The sequence below is a fragment of the Micromys minutus genome (genome assembly GCF_963924665.1).
Source record: "Micromys minutus genome assembly, chromosome: 3".
NCBI lineage: Eukaryota > Metazoa > Chordata > Mammalia > Rodentia > Muridae > Micromys > Micromys minutus.
In genome coordinates, this window is record NC_137972.1 from 27063309 (window position 1) to 27077187 (window position 13879).

At 43.0% G+C, this 13879-nt stretch overlaps 1 protein-coding gene across 3 annotated transcripts in view; it reads left to right on the plus strand.

Annotated features, from left to right (window-relative positions):
* Positions 1-13879, plus strand: part of ADIPOR2 (adiponectin receptor 2) — a 63697-nt gene that overhangs the window by 18111 nt on the left and 31707 nt on the right. Inside the window, exon 1 of one of the 3 annotated variants that reach the window (XM_080914674.1) lies at positions 7635-7878. The exons of 1 other annotated variant lie outside the window; for it this stretch is intronic. The gene's annotated coding sequence lies outside the window, so the exon portion shown is untranslated. Of the gene's footprint in view, positions 1-7634; positions 7879-13879 lie in introns of those variants that run through there. One more of the 3 variants, XM_080914676.1, reaches the window with a different exon arrangement.

The window sequence follows — 13879 nt, forward strand, 5'->3', positions numbered from 1 at the left end:
CAGTAAAGACAGCAGGATGGTATCTGAAACAAACAAACAATGAAAACGACAATAATCAGTTATCTACCTCTTGGGGCAGGTAGAGGTGGAGTAATGCTAGTCTTCTACCTCCTGTGTATGGCAGCCTACAGGAACCAGCTAGAACCACAAGGCAGTTATCACCAAAATAACAACTTGAAGGTCACTCTCTGTGTGTCAGGGCCGCTCAGTTGTCAGGCAGGCAAGAGTGCAGACAGGAAAGGTTGTGGGGAGCGGGAGGGTGGAAGGAAATGTGGCAACCCCATGAAGGCAGAGGTTATGGGCACCGTGCCTGCCAGCCAGGGAAAGCTCTGACTCATGAGAGGCCCTGGTGTGACTCTGTGTGTGTCTATTGGGTGGGGAAGGGTGGGGTCCCTGTGGGACTTGGCACTTGTCTCTCTGCACAAATGTGTGTCTCTGACAGGACTGGGTTTGTGGGACTGTAAAAAATAGATGTGTTAAACAAAAAACAACTGTGAGGTTTGGGACTTGAACCCTGGGCTAAATGCACGTAGGCAAGTGTTCTACTATGGTGTTCCATCTCCAGCACCAAATCTTGAGACCAAGCTCCCTGAAGTCAAAAAGTTTAGGCCATTACAGAGACTAACTAGATACAGAGACTAACTAGAAGGCCAGGTTTGCAAGTGCTGGCAAAAGCACCAGCAGGAAGGCTAGGCAGCAGCTGCAGATACCCCAAGCCTTTCTTTTGTTCTCTTACACTGTGTTCCCCTCCCCCTTTCCTCTTTCTGTTCCCCATTTATTCGAAGTCTGTGGTACATGGGCACACAGCTACACCTGGCTAGTAACATGAAAGCCATGGAATTACTATTTTTCAGTGCTGGTGGCAGAACTAATGGCCTTGGGGAGATTCCCACTAAGCCACTCCCACACCCTTGACATAGGACCTTATTAAAGAGAGTTCAAGAAGAAAGGACTACTTCTGATCAGCTAACTTCTTTTCTGTAGGAATATGTCTTTTGCTTTTGCTTCTTATCTAAGCCAACAGAAAAAGCAGAAGTAATCAGAAAACCAGCTATGAGGACAGCCTCAGCCCCAGATCCCTGCACGGGGAGATCATTTAGTCTTTGAACTAGGTTCCAGATCAGTTCTGGTTTCTCTCAGCAAAGGTCTGCTAGTTCTTGGTTTCTGCTTCTGCAAATCGACCCTTAACCGGATTGCACAGGTACAGAAACAGAAACTTGGTAGTTTGATGATAGGATTCTCGTCCAATTATCCTACTGATCTGGGTTTTTACTTAGTTGGGAGATGAATGCCTGTATTCCAGCACTTGGGGTGCTGAGGCAGAAGAATTGTCACTTATGAGTTTGAGGCCAGTCTAGAGAAGGTGACAAAATCCTGATGCCTGACTGTGTACAAACAAACGAAAAATCTAAACCTGTGGCTAGAGAGATAGCTCAGTGGTTAAGAGCACTGAGTGCTCTTCCACAGGTCCTGAGTTCAGTTCCCAGCAACCACATGGTGGCTCATGACCATCAGTAATGGGATCTGATGTCCTCTTCTGGTGTGTCTGAAGACAGCGACAGTGTACTCATATGCATAAATAAATCTTAAAAAAACATTCAAATCTGAAACTCAAAATAAAGAAACAACCCCAAGATTCCCTCTAAAAAAACCCAAACTGAACCTGTACCCAAGTTTTGTTTTAGCTGTACATTACCTTTCAGCTACTTCTAGGTGAAGACCCCTCTTGATATGGCTTTTACATTTTAGCACAATAATAGCTAGGCACAGTGACCAATGCCTGCAACACTAGCATTCTACTGGTGTTGCTTTTGTTAAACTCCGTTATATGGTTCAAGTTTGCTCTAAACTGCTTCCACCAGTAGAGCACAGCAAATACAATATTCCCTCACACCCCAGTATTTTGTGTGGGTGACAGATTAAGCAGTAGTGTAACACACATCCTGACTTTTTCAATAATAGTAATAATAGTAATACTAATAATAACAGTAACAGTGAGAGCCTCATTTTGAAAGGGACTTACTCTATAGTCCAGGCTGGCCTAGAACTCATGGTACTCCTACCGCCTCAGTTTCTCAGTTTTCCCAAGTGCAGGGATAGTGATTATAAAAAAAAAAGAATCAGTGAATGGCTGAAGCCTGGCGTGGAAAAGAAGCCCCTGACTTACAGAGAGAGGGCTGTGCTTTGGTGGATGCAAGGCATATACCTCAGTGAAGCCTTTCTTTGACTGTACTATTTCATTCTGTTTTTCAGATTCTTTTAAAAACCACATTTATCTTTGTGTGCATGCATATGTGTGTATATGTATATGTGTGTATATGTATATGTGTGTATATGTATATGTGTGTATATGTATATGCATAGCGCGCAGTGTGCATGCATGGTGGTCAGAGGCCGACTTGCTGTCTGCTTTTTTCCTTCCATCACACCCCATGAGTCCTGGGGATTAGATTCAGCTTGTCAGGTCTAGTGGCAAATGCCTTTACCCACAAACTCATTTCTCCAGTTCCATTTTTGATATTTAAAAACAAAAACAAAGAAGCCTGGGGCCTCCCTTTGTAGCCTTGGCTGCTTTAGAACTCGCTGGCCTTGAACTGCCTGCCTTTGCCTCCTTAAAGGAGTGTGCTGCCACCTTGCCTGGCTAGTTTTTGAGATCTTTGAGACAGATCTCAATGTGTATTGCAGGTAAATCTTAAACTTGATATGTAGACAGGCTGGCTTTGAATTTCAGAATTTCTGCCTAAACTCTTTCACTCTGAAATTACAGATGTATCTGATGAATAAGCTTCTCCTTTCTTGTTAGTGAGAAACAGAGGTAGTTTATTAAGACGTGTTTAAAAGGTACTCAAGGGGTGATAGTGGGGTAAGGAACTAGGAGCACAGATGCTCAAAAGCTGATTTCAGCCAGGCGTGGTGATGCTTCTTTAATCCCAGCTCTGGGAGGCAGAGACAAGTGGATCCCTGGGAGTTTGAGGCCAGCCTGATCTGCATAGTGAGTTCCAGGACAGCCACGGAGAGACCCTTGTCTTAAAGAAAAAAAAAGTTGATTTTATAAACTGCAAAGGGTTAGTGGAGCTTCTAGTAATACCCATGTATAGACAGATCATCAAGTGGTACTAAATGTTAAACATTTTGTCATTCACTTGGCCTCTTTCATAGGAAAAAACTGGAAATTACATATAAGTGTCGTGTCCCCCCCCCCACCAGCAAGTGTCCTGGTAAGGTTGTCTGGGTCCTTTATGTTTATCTAATACAAGTGTTTGGGCACGAAGCTCAGTGGTAGGATACATTCGAGGCTCTGGGGTTGCCCAAGAATGACAATAAAAGCTGTGTGCACTCACAGACACGTTTGCTCTTTGAGGAGGTTGTGCAGCCAATGTTTAAGCAATGAGTCAGTCAGCGGCATTGCCAGCAATAATGTTCTGTCTTACGAGCCTTCCCCAGGGCTACACTAACTACCTGTGTTTGAGGAACTGCTAATGCTATTTATATAATTATGAGTGTGTTTATACGGATCTTAATTCTTGGTTTTCAACGTTGGGGCAACTTGGCACAAATGGGAATTTAGTATGTTATGACATTTCTACAAGTGTTTAAAGATGCATTGCTTGTAAACTTTCAAATCCAACATCAACGTGATTTTAAGCGGTGTAGACATATGACTGACAGCAGTGTGAACATAAGCATCACGGAGTGCACTTCTTGTGTGTGTGTGAGTGTATGTATAGTGTGGGGTCTGGTATGTGTATCTCAGAGCAACACTGAGTGTCTTCTTCAACAGCTTTCTTATTTTTGAGGCAAGGTCTTTCCCTGAACTTGAAACTCACTGGTTTGGCCAGCAAGTCCCAGGGACTAATTTTGGTTTCCAACAGCAGAATAAATCTTCCTATTGAATATAGCAAATGTGGTGCTGGAGAGAGATGGTTCAGTGGTCAAGAGCACTCAGTATTGTTCTTCCAGAGGACCTGGGTTCAATTCTCTGCACTCAATGACGGATCCTCCAGTGCTGAGGTTACCTATGTGCCTTGCTAGCTTTTTTACATAAATGTGTTTGAGGTCAGAACTTAGGTTCTAGTGTTTGTACAACAAGCATTTAATGACCTCGACATCTCTACAGCCCCAAGACATAATGAAATTCATCTAGAATACAGATTCCATAACAGACATTTTCAAATCAGTCAACACCATGGCATTCCTAGATAATTAACAGACTTGACCATTTTATCTACGTGTGAGATACAGTCACAGGCACGGATGTGGTTTGCCACAGTGCTTGTGCAGATGGTGAAAAGAACTTTTGGAAGTCAGTACTTTCCTTCCACCATGTGGGTTCCAGGACTGAGCCTGGGTGGACCCTTTCTTGTGAGCCATCTTGTGATCCCTAGGATTTTTTTTCAACTGTTGCTAGCCGTGTGTGTGTGTGTGTGTGTGTGTGTGTGTGTGTGTATAGTGGTCCACATTTTATATTGTCATATATTTTACACCCCCCTTCCCCTCTGGACCTCTCTTAGCCTCCCTTGTATCTCAGGACTTCTTAAACCTTTTGAACTCTACTGTGACCTCTACATTCTTTCCAGCTTTAATCATGGCTATCACAGGAACACTCCCATACTGCCATTGAAACCTTGTGGATTCATGGCTATTCAATGACGCATGGTCTTCCTACATAACTCAGGCTGGCCTTAGTCCTAGAATTATGGGTATGTATTTCTGTGCCCTGCTTATAATTTTGACCCACAGATACAAGTTTCTGGAGGCTATACTAATTTTAGTTTCCAAGCAGAATAATTTGTTTTTATTAGTTATAGCAACTGTGGGGCTGCAGAGATGGCTCAGTGGTCAAGAGGACCTGTGTTCTATTTCAGCACCCTCATGAGGGACCCAGTCCTCTATAGCCACTGTACACAGTGTACACAGACATACATGCAGGCACAACACCCATACAGAAAAAGTAAAAAAAAAAACTGAAAAAAAGCAATTGTTCTGAGTAGAAAACAACGTTTCCTCATAGGAGAAACACTGAAATCAGTCTCAAACCGGGGTTTAAAATTAACAATGGTATATAGAATTTTTGTTTTATTTTGAATTATTTTGAGTTGCCCTACTATTTGCTTATGGCTTTAGAATTTTAAATATCTCTTCCATTTTCATTGGCCTGACTTTTCATTCTAGGAGCAAGTTCACTGTCGTTACGCCAGCAATGTGTCAACATATCATTGAAGTCTTAGCTGGATTATGAATATTACTCAATATTTGTCCTCCTGTCAGCAAATCACAGAGATGACTATATCAAACTGGCTGTACCAGAGGGCAGAGTTGGGTCATGGTGACTGTCATAGGGTAGGGTAAAAGGAAATGTCATTTGTTGCTGTAGGAGATGCAGGACTTCCCCTCTGTGGAAAATTTTAACACCTTAGGAATGGAGACACTGGGCCTGTGAGCTGGTTCAGTGTGTTAAGGTACTCACCACCAAGCCTGATAGTCTGACTTCAATCTCAGACCCACATAATAGAAAAAATAACAGATTCCACAAAGCTATTCTTTACTATGGCATCCAAACCCCATTTGAGAGGCGGGGGGGGGGGGGGGGGGGAGACAGACAGAGAGAGACAGAGACAGACAGAGAGAGACAGAGACAGTGGGGGGGGAAGCCGGGGTATAGCCAAGCAGGAGGCTTACCTAAGCATCCACAGAACCCTAAATGCAGTCTCTAGTGCTGCGAAAACAGACACACACACAAGACAAGAGATTTTGATTCTGAGGATCCATAGTTGATATGGGAAGATACTGAATACTGCTGAGTTCTCTGTGATGTGTGAATAGCTAATCAGGAGACAACCCATAACAATTAATACCAATAAGGGTATAGCCAGGGAAAGAGATCTGAAAAACAAATCTGCTTTGAAATATTTGATGGTGCTATTTAGGTAAGGAAAAGGGAGCCAGAACGGCAGAGGGACTCAGGAGTGTCCCTTGAGGGTAGGGAGAGTAGCAAAGATCCTTATTAGCTGAGTAGGTGTGAGCATTTTGAGGAAATAAGGTGGTTTGTTTCATCATTATAGAAGCATCAGAAATTGCATGTAGTGGTTGACAATGAGATCACGTCAAGAGGCCAAGGTGAGAGGTAGGAGAGGAAATGGTGTGTTCTCTTAAAAACCTGTTCCTAGAGTCAGAATCTCTGATCAAAGAAGAGTCTTTATGAGAAAGCTCTGCAGGAAAGATCTGATAGGGATTTTGTTTTCTGTTGTTGGAGCAGGGTCTCATTTTAGCCCTGGCTGACCTGGAATTCATCTTGTGGCCCATGTTGGCCATGAACTCCCTGCAGCTGTCCTATACCAGCTTCTCAAGTGCTAGGAACTAAGAAGCGAGCCCACATACCTGCTAAGATGTGAGACAGTTGAAGGCTTCTTTTTTGGGTGGGGGGAAATTGGTCTAAAGTCTGTCTTCCTTAGGGGATAGATACCTTATATTCAGCCTGAAAAAAAATCTTCTAATTTTTGCCCTATTTACTATGGACCTTTTCCTCCTTCTTAAGGTGGTGTTGGAATTGAGGCCTTTGGAGTGCTAGGCAAGTGCTTTACCAGTAAGCTTTATCTCCAGCTTAAATTCCCAAATGCCTGCATTTGTTTTCTGATGTGAAAGGTACAAGCCTTCCCCAGCCTTAGTATCCAAGCCTTTGTCTTTTTTCTTTCTTCTTCTTCTTTTTTAGACATGGTTTTACTCTCTATAGTCAAGTCTGGCCTAGAACTCGCTGTGTACAGCAGGCTGACCTGGTACATGCAAGATCCTCTTTGCTTTAACGTCTCTAGTGTTTTTCTGCTTCTCTCCAACACCCCAATATCAGGTTTAGCTTCTTGGCTATGAGACTTATTGTGGTCCAAGGCAAGGACAATAAGCTTGTACAGGCTTCTAAGGTCTAAACTAAAGCTTCTGAGTTTACTTTGATGTGTATTAAGTTTTGACCTAAAGAGTGTGAAAGATAAATTTCCTTTACAACCGAACACGAAGAAACCTTTTTTTTTTTTTTCTCGGCATACCAGCTCCTATAGTCCCTTGTTCTGGTTCCTATTAAAGGCAGGCTTCAGTAGGAAAGCTCAGTCGTAGCAAATCACTCCCTCTGGGTAAACAGACACAATGCTTAAGTCGTTTGTACGTCTGTAATCGACCATTACATTAGGCCCATTGATAATAATGTTGAGTATCTTCTAGAAGTAGCAGGGCATAAACCATCATACATTAATACAGTAATAAAAAAACAAGCCCTACTGTTTGAGGAAGAGTTGACTAACGCTTTCGGAATTCCGAAACCTTCACAAGACGACGCCTAGCATTATGTTGGCCGCTGACACAAACACACGCTCCATCCCGAGTCATTAAACCGTGGCGGCACACTCCCTTCTCGGCTCTCTTCTGAAAACGTCGAGGAAGCTGGGTGAGCGCTCCTGGGGTACTCTGCCTGCACTGTTTACATTGTGGACCCGGCCGAACTACCACTCCCAAGATGCATCATGATTCTAAGGCCGTCAGAGGGGAGGCTTCCGGTTTAGGCCAACGCGGCTGCGCACGGGGTGTGGTCTTACTGGCTCGACCCGCCTCGTGCGATGCACGTCACGGCTACGCGCGGGCGCGGAGGCGGGGAGACGCGGCGGCGGCGGTCGCGGTGGCGCGAGCACAGTCCCGACGCGGTACCGCGGTGGCGGCGGCGGCGGTGGCGGCTCCAGCGAGCGGCCCCCTCCCTCCGCGCCCCCCTCTCCCCTCCCCGAGGCGCTGCTTCCCGAGGCGCCCGAGCCGCGCGGCGAGGCGGCGGCTAACTCGGGTGAGGAGTTGTGGCTCGAGCGCGGCTTCCCGGGCTCAGCAGATTGCCCGGGTCGGAAGGAGGTGAGGGCTGAGGGACAGGTGTCCCCGGCGCGGGCCGGGAGCGCGCGCCTGGCCGGCTCCGAGCTTGGCCGGAACTCTGACCTGCGGCCGCGCGCCTGGTGCGGGGCCCGAGCGGCGGCCGGGAAGAGGGGGGTGGGGGGCGCGCTCCGTGCAGCTGTGGTCGCGGGCACCCGCTGCCCTGTCCCCTCCACGGGGCGGAGAGTCCGAAGCCCCTCGCTCCGGCTATTGGATTTCGGGGCCGGGACCCCCGAGATGGCCCGAGACTGGAATCCTCCCTCCCCGACTCTAGTTGTTGTCTTCTGCCACTTCTAGGGATTTCTCTGGCAGGCTTGCTTCGGATGGCTTGTGCTCAGCGCGACTTTTCCAACCACTGGGATGGGAAGGTTGCCCTCACCTTTCCTTAGGTGGCGCTTCAGGCAGTCGCTGCGGGATAGTTCTGAGCCCCTTTGGGGGTTATCTGCAGTGGTTAGCTTGTTAGGGAATTGCTGGTAACGGCTATAAAATAAGTTTTGAGGGGTCCGAGGGAATGTTGGAGCAGACAGCTGATGCTCTCTTGGCCTTTTTTTTTTTTTTTTTTTGACCTTGATGTAAATAAACATTTGCTTCTGGAGTTTGGAAATTTCACGAGAGCTTTGAGCAATGAATTTTTGATAGATTACATGACCAATTGGGACTTGGTAGGTACAGTGCTTCATTGGTGGTTTTAGTATTTTAGTGGGATGATTTTTAGTTGCATTTAGTTTTTACTCTGGATGACTCATTTAAAAAAAACTTTAAAAAATTAAAATTATCCAGTTTATTAATGGTGTGTGTGTGAGTGAGTGTGAAACTCATGTGTTCGTGGCACACGGATGGAGGAGGTTAGAGGACAACTTGATAAAAGTTGGTATTCGTCTACATTTATGTGGGTTCTGGGAATTGAACTCAGGTGGCCAGGCCTTCAAAATCTGCATTAGCCATCTTACTTGATTTTTAATTCTTGTGTTACTGTGTTCCCTGTATTTTCCTAAAGCTGAATACCTACCCCTACGTCCCAAGGAACAAGTTAAAAGTACTGCAGTCTTTTATGATATTTAAAATTATTTGTTCATAAAACACTTTGTTTGTTTGTGGGGATGCAGGGTCTCACTCTGTAGCCCAAACATTTGCTTCAAACTTAACAAGAATCTTGCTTCAAGTGTTGACATGAATCATCTACCTTGTTGTGGAGACAGGCTGTATCTTAGTAGTTAAGGCAAGCTTTAATTTTTAAATCTTATCTTTGAGTTCAGAATCCTGGTATTATGGACAAATGATCTACTTCAAAGCCCGCCCTCTTCCAAACATGGTCTCACTATGTAGCCCTGGCTGTCCTGGAGCTCACTATATAGACTAGGCTGGCTTTGAACTCAGAAATCCACCAGTCTCTGCCTCCCAAGTGCTGGGATTAGAGATGTGCACCACTAACACAACCCAAAAAAAAAAAAAAAAAAAAAAAAAAAAAAAAGCTTAAAGCCTTAATTTTTAAAGGGGGGAATTATATTTGTCAGTCCTAAAGTTTCAAGTGTCCTCTTACCACAGGCCACTTGAAGATCTTGTCACATTATCCTGTTCATTTGTACACTGCTTGTAGAATATATTCTTCATTCTTTGAAATCTGTAACAGTGCTGATTGTAATGAACTGTAAACTAAATTTATTTTAGTAGCAGGGACTTCAACCTGTAGGCTTCAGCAGATTGGTGGTAAATGATGAACTTTCTTTTTGAGAAATTCAAATTAAATATGAAAGATACCTTCCCAGTCTGTCTGTAACTGGCTACCCACCAGTTTAATGTTTCAGTTTAAGATTTTATTTTCTGTGGATGAGAGTAAGATTTCCAGAGCTTAAAGAGTGTGTTTTTTCATCCTTGTGTTTATTGTCTAAAACTTAAAAACAAATTAAAAAAATCTCCCATGAGTAGTGTCATTATGTAGTATATTCAGTATAAGTCATGTTTTGTTTAAAAAAATTAAAACCTTTGTATTTCCTTTATTCAGAGGTTAACAAACTTTACAGTCTACAGGCCAAGTCCTGCCTTCTGCCTGTTGTAAATAAAGTTTAACTGGGATATAGCCACATGCAGTAGTTTAGGTTATTATCTGTGATTTGCTGTTGGGGTACAAAGTTGAGTTGTTCCATAGTTGCCTTAGAGACTCATGGACTGTAAACCTAAACATTTTTATTATCTAGCCTTCAATAGAGAAATAAAAGAGTCAGTGTGTGGTGGGTGTCTGAGGCTGGCTGTGGCTGTACATTCCTGTAATCCCAGTACTTAGGAAGGCAAGGCAGGCTGTGAGTTTCAGGCCAGCATGGGTTATATCTTGAGATCCTGTCTCAGAAGTGTTGTTAGTAGTGGGAAGTATATTTAGTGTACAAAATTAAAATGAGTCAGGAAATATAACAGAAAGTAAAAATTATTTACAATTATATCACTTAAGAGGTTATTTTGGTGATTATCCTTGTAGAGTCTCTATGTGATAATTTTTATAAAAGTGGCTCATATTAAATGTTGATTTGTATGCTACTTAAAAGATGTATTTGTGTGTGTGTGTCTTTGAGTTTTTGTACATGTATAAGTTAGGTGTCCTCTAGACTGAAGTTAGGTATGGGTTCTAGGAGCTGAACTTGGGCCTTTGAGCCATCTTTTTAGTCCTATTCTGCTGGTTTTCAATCTCCTGGATTGAAAGTCCCAGGGATTGAACTCGTGGTCAGAGCCTTTACTCTCTGAGCCATCTCACTAGTCCAGGTTTTTTTTCCTTTTCCTTTTAAAAAGAAGGCCATAGATATTGCCAGAAGTAACTTGTTGAGCTGAATTCCCTCTTATAACCATGAGGACCTGAGTTTGGATCCCCAGATCCTATGAGAAAGCCTGGCTACAAGTGGTCTTGTAACTCTAATGTTGTAGAGTATTGCTGGGGCTGTTGGCAGCCAGCCTGGCTCAGGTTTGTGATCGATTGATTGTGTCTCAGAGGAATATGGTGAAGACTGATAGATCAGAATACCCACCAACATCCTCCATGGGATGCATGTGTGTGCATCATTCTTCCTCTCCCTTACAAGTGGGCCATGTGTGCACACACAGGATTCAGAATTATTTGTTTCTAATTTAGTCTGTTTCCCCCCCTTTTTTTTTTGCCTTGTAGATTTTCTGAAAGTTATTACAGCTCTCTTTGTCTTTGGGCATGTTTGACCTCTTGGAGATTTTGTGTTGCACCTTCCTAAAACAGTCGTCCTTGGAAACCCATTTGAAACCCCTCACCCTTGATACTGTCACTCAAGTGGCTTCCTTATCATCAGCATTCTCATCCTTTTTCCTCAGCCTTTAGCTTGGAATTTAGTCTTAGCACTTAGCTGTCCATATTTTTACATCTTTTGATTTTATGTGGTCTTCTGTGGGCTTGCCTGAAATGTCTAAGGCAAACATTTGAAGATTTAGAAGTTTATCGAAATAATAGCATACATTATCACTGTGGGGAGGGTTGTGGTGGGGGGAGGGAGGAAGAAATGGAGGTATATGTGCACTAAAGTCACCGTCTTTTTTTTTTTTTTGCTAGGCTAAGTCTTGAACAAGTCTTTCAGACTTGGCTGGAAGGCATTGGGCTGTTACCTTTAAAGAACTTTTTTTTTTAGAAAGTAAGTTGTGTGTGGGGTATGCATAATTGTTTAAGGAGCATGCAAGTTATGTTACACATTTGCAGATCAGAAGACAATTTTGGGGTCACTTCTATTTTTATGTGGGTTCCAGGAATCAGACTCAAGTTATCAGGCTTGTTCATTAAGTAAGTTAATCTTTTTATTTAATGTAACATTGATTAGTACTGTTAGGGCTGTCCCCGCCCCCTACCTTTTTTTTTTCCTTCTTTTTCTGAGACAAACTCTGGCCATATAGCTTAAGTTGGCCTTTGGACTCTTGTTTTCCCTGACCCTTATAAATGCTTTGATCATAGGTGTGTGGGGCTGTGTTCAGGTGACAGAATTCTTGTCTATAACATGGTTGGTCACAGTCATAAACAGTGACTGATTATTGGAACTACTAGGTGATGAAATGTCTATGAAGTAGACAGGTGTTTTTTGTTGTTACTTTGTGTTTGCAGAGGCCTTTTTGTCCTAAGTATAGAAGGTAGAAAAGCTTATGAATTCCCACCTTTGGTGAGTTCCCCAGATCTTTATCTTTGTTTTAAACTTCTCAGAGGCTGTGTGTGGTGTTACAGTCCTAGCTCTTGTGAGGTGGAAGCCAAGGGATCAGGAATTTAAGTCATCCTCTGGCTCTGTACGATGATCAGGGCCAGACTGGGATTCATGAGACCCCGTCTCAATAACCAAAAATGGGGTGGAGGCATGTTGCTATCGATTCAGCTCAGTGAAATGCTTTCCATGCAAGCCTAAGGATGTGAGTCTAATCTCCAGAACCCATGTAAAGTAGCTGGGTACAGTGACTAAGACAGGTGGATCACTGGGGCTTACTGTTTCCAAAACTTAAGACGGAAAGTTTCTAAAGAATGACACCTGAGGTTGTCTTGTTATATGACACACCACCACCACCACCACCACCACTATCCCTACCATGTATGTACTCACCTACCTATAGTCACACATACAATACATGCAAATAAATGAGTACTTATGTTCTCAGTTCAAGGAGATGGTAGAAGGAGAAAACTCACCTAATACAAGGTCTGTTACTCTTTTAGCTTTAGCTTTGGAGGTTTGGTCCTGTTTCTGTTTCCTCTTACCCTAGGAAGAAGTCAAAGTGAATTCTGTGTATTGTTTCCTACCTGTGCTCTAAGCACTTGGGAGAGTAAGGCCCATGGACTGAGAGCTCTAAGCCAGCAAAGCCTAAGTTACAAGACTGTTTCATTTAAAGAAAAAGGAAAGGTCAGGGCAGCAACAAATGTCTTAGTGACTTTAGAGAAACATGCACTTATGGTAACTCTTGACAGTTTTGACATCACATCCAGAAATCTTAGTTGCAGTCGCAATAACATTTTATCATGACATACATGAAATGCATTTCTATCCACTTTGTTCTTATGTTTTACACTTGGCATTCTTCAAATCAGTCATGATAAGAATATATACAATTTTAGAAACTCATTAACGCATCTAGCAAATTTTATCAGTGATGCAATTCTTCAGTGAGATCATAGCTTTTAAAACATTGCCACAGGGTCCATATTCAAAGCATAGTTAAGGAAGGCAGATGGTCAGCTTTTGAGGAAGTTACCTGGATGATCTGAGACAGCAGTGTCCAACAAGCTCTCAGTATCAGGAACTCTGTTATTTGCTGGGTTTATTTGGCTGTAACTTGGTTCCTCCACATTGAATTCTCTTATCTTGGCTGTCAAGTTGAATTGTGCTTCTGGATGTGAAATAGCACTTGGGAGCTCAGCAGGTGATGCTGTGTTGACTTACAGCAGCACATTAAAAATAATTATGGATTTCTTTCTGTAATATAAATTGTCATATACCCTGTTTTATTTGCTTGTTTTGGTGTAGTAGGAATTGAACCCAGGACTCTGCCATTAGGCTACATCTCTAGCTGTTGCTGTTCTTATTGTGTTTTATTATTATTTGACACAGTCTTATTCTGTAACCTAGGCTGGCCATCAACTTGTGATTCTCCCATTTCCATCAGGAGTAATTATCTGACTAAACATTCATCACCTGTTACAACTGTCCACAGGTTCATGGAGTTAGAAAACATAACTAAGTCATTAGTGAAGTTTTATATAGATAAAACCCAGTCAATATTTTATCTTCTGTCCTAGCATGTATAACAAATCATTAGTTCCCTTTTTATGACCTCTAGTTAATGGTTTTACAACCTCTTGGAATGTGCTCTGAGTAGTAGAATGTCTACTTACTATCTAGGAGGCAATTAACTGGTGACACATGGGAGACTGACAGAGTTCTCACTGCAGCTTTGACCATCAGAAAAGGATCTAATAGCAGTCCCACTATAAAAGAGCTTAATAATCACT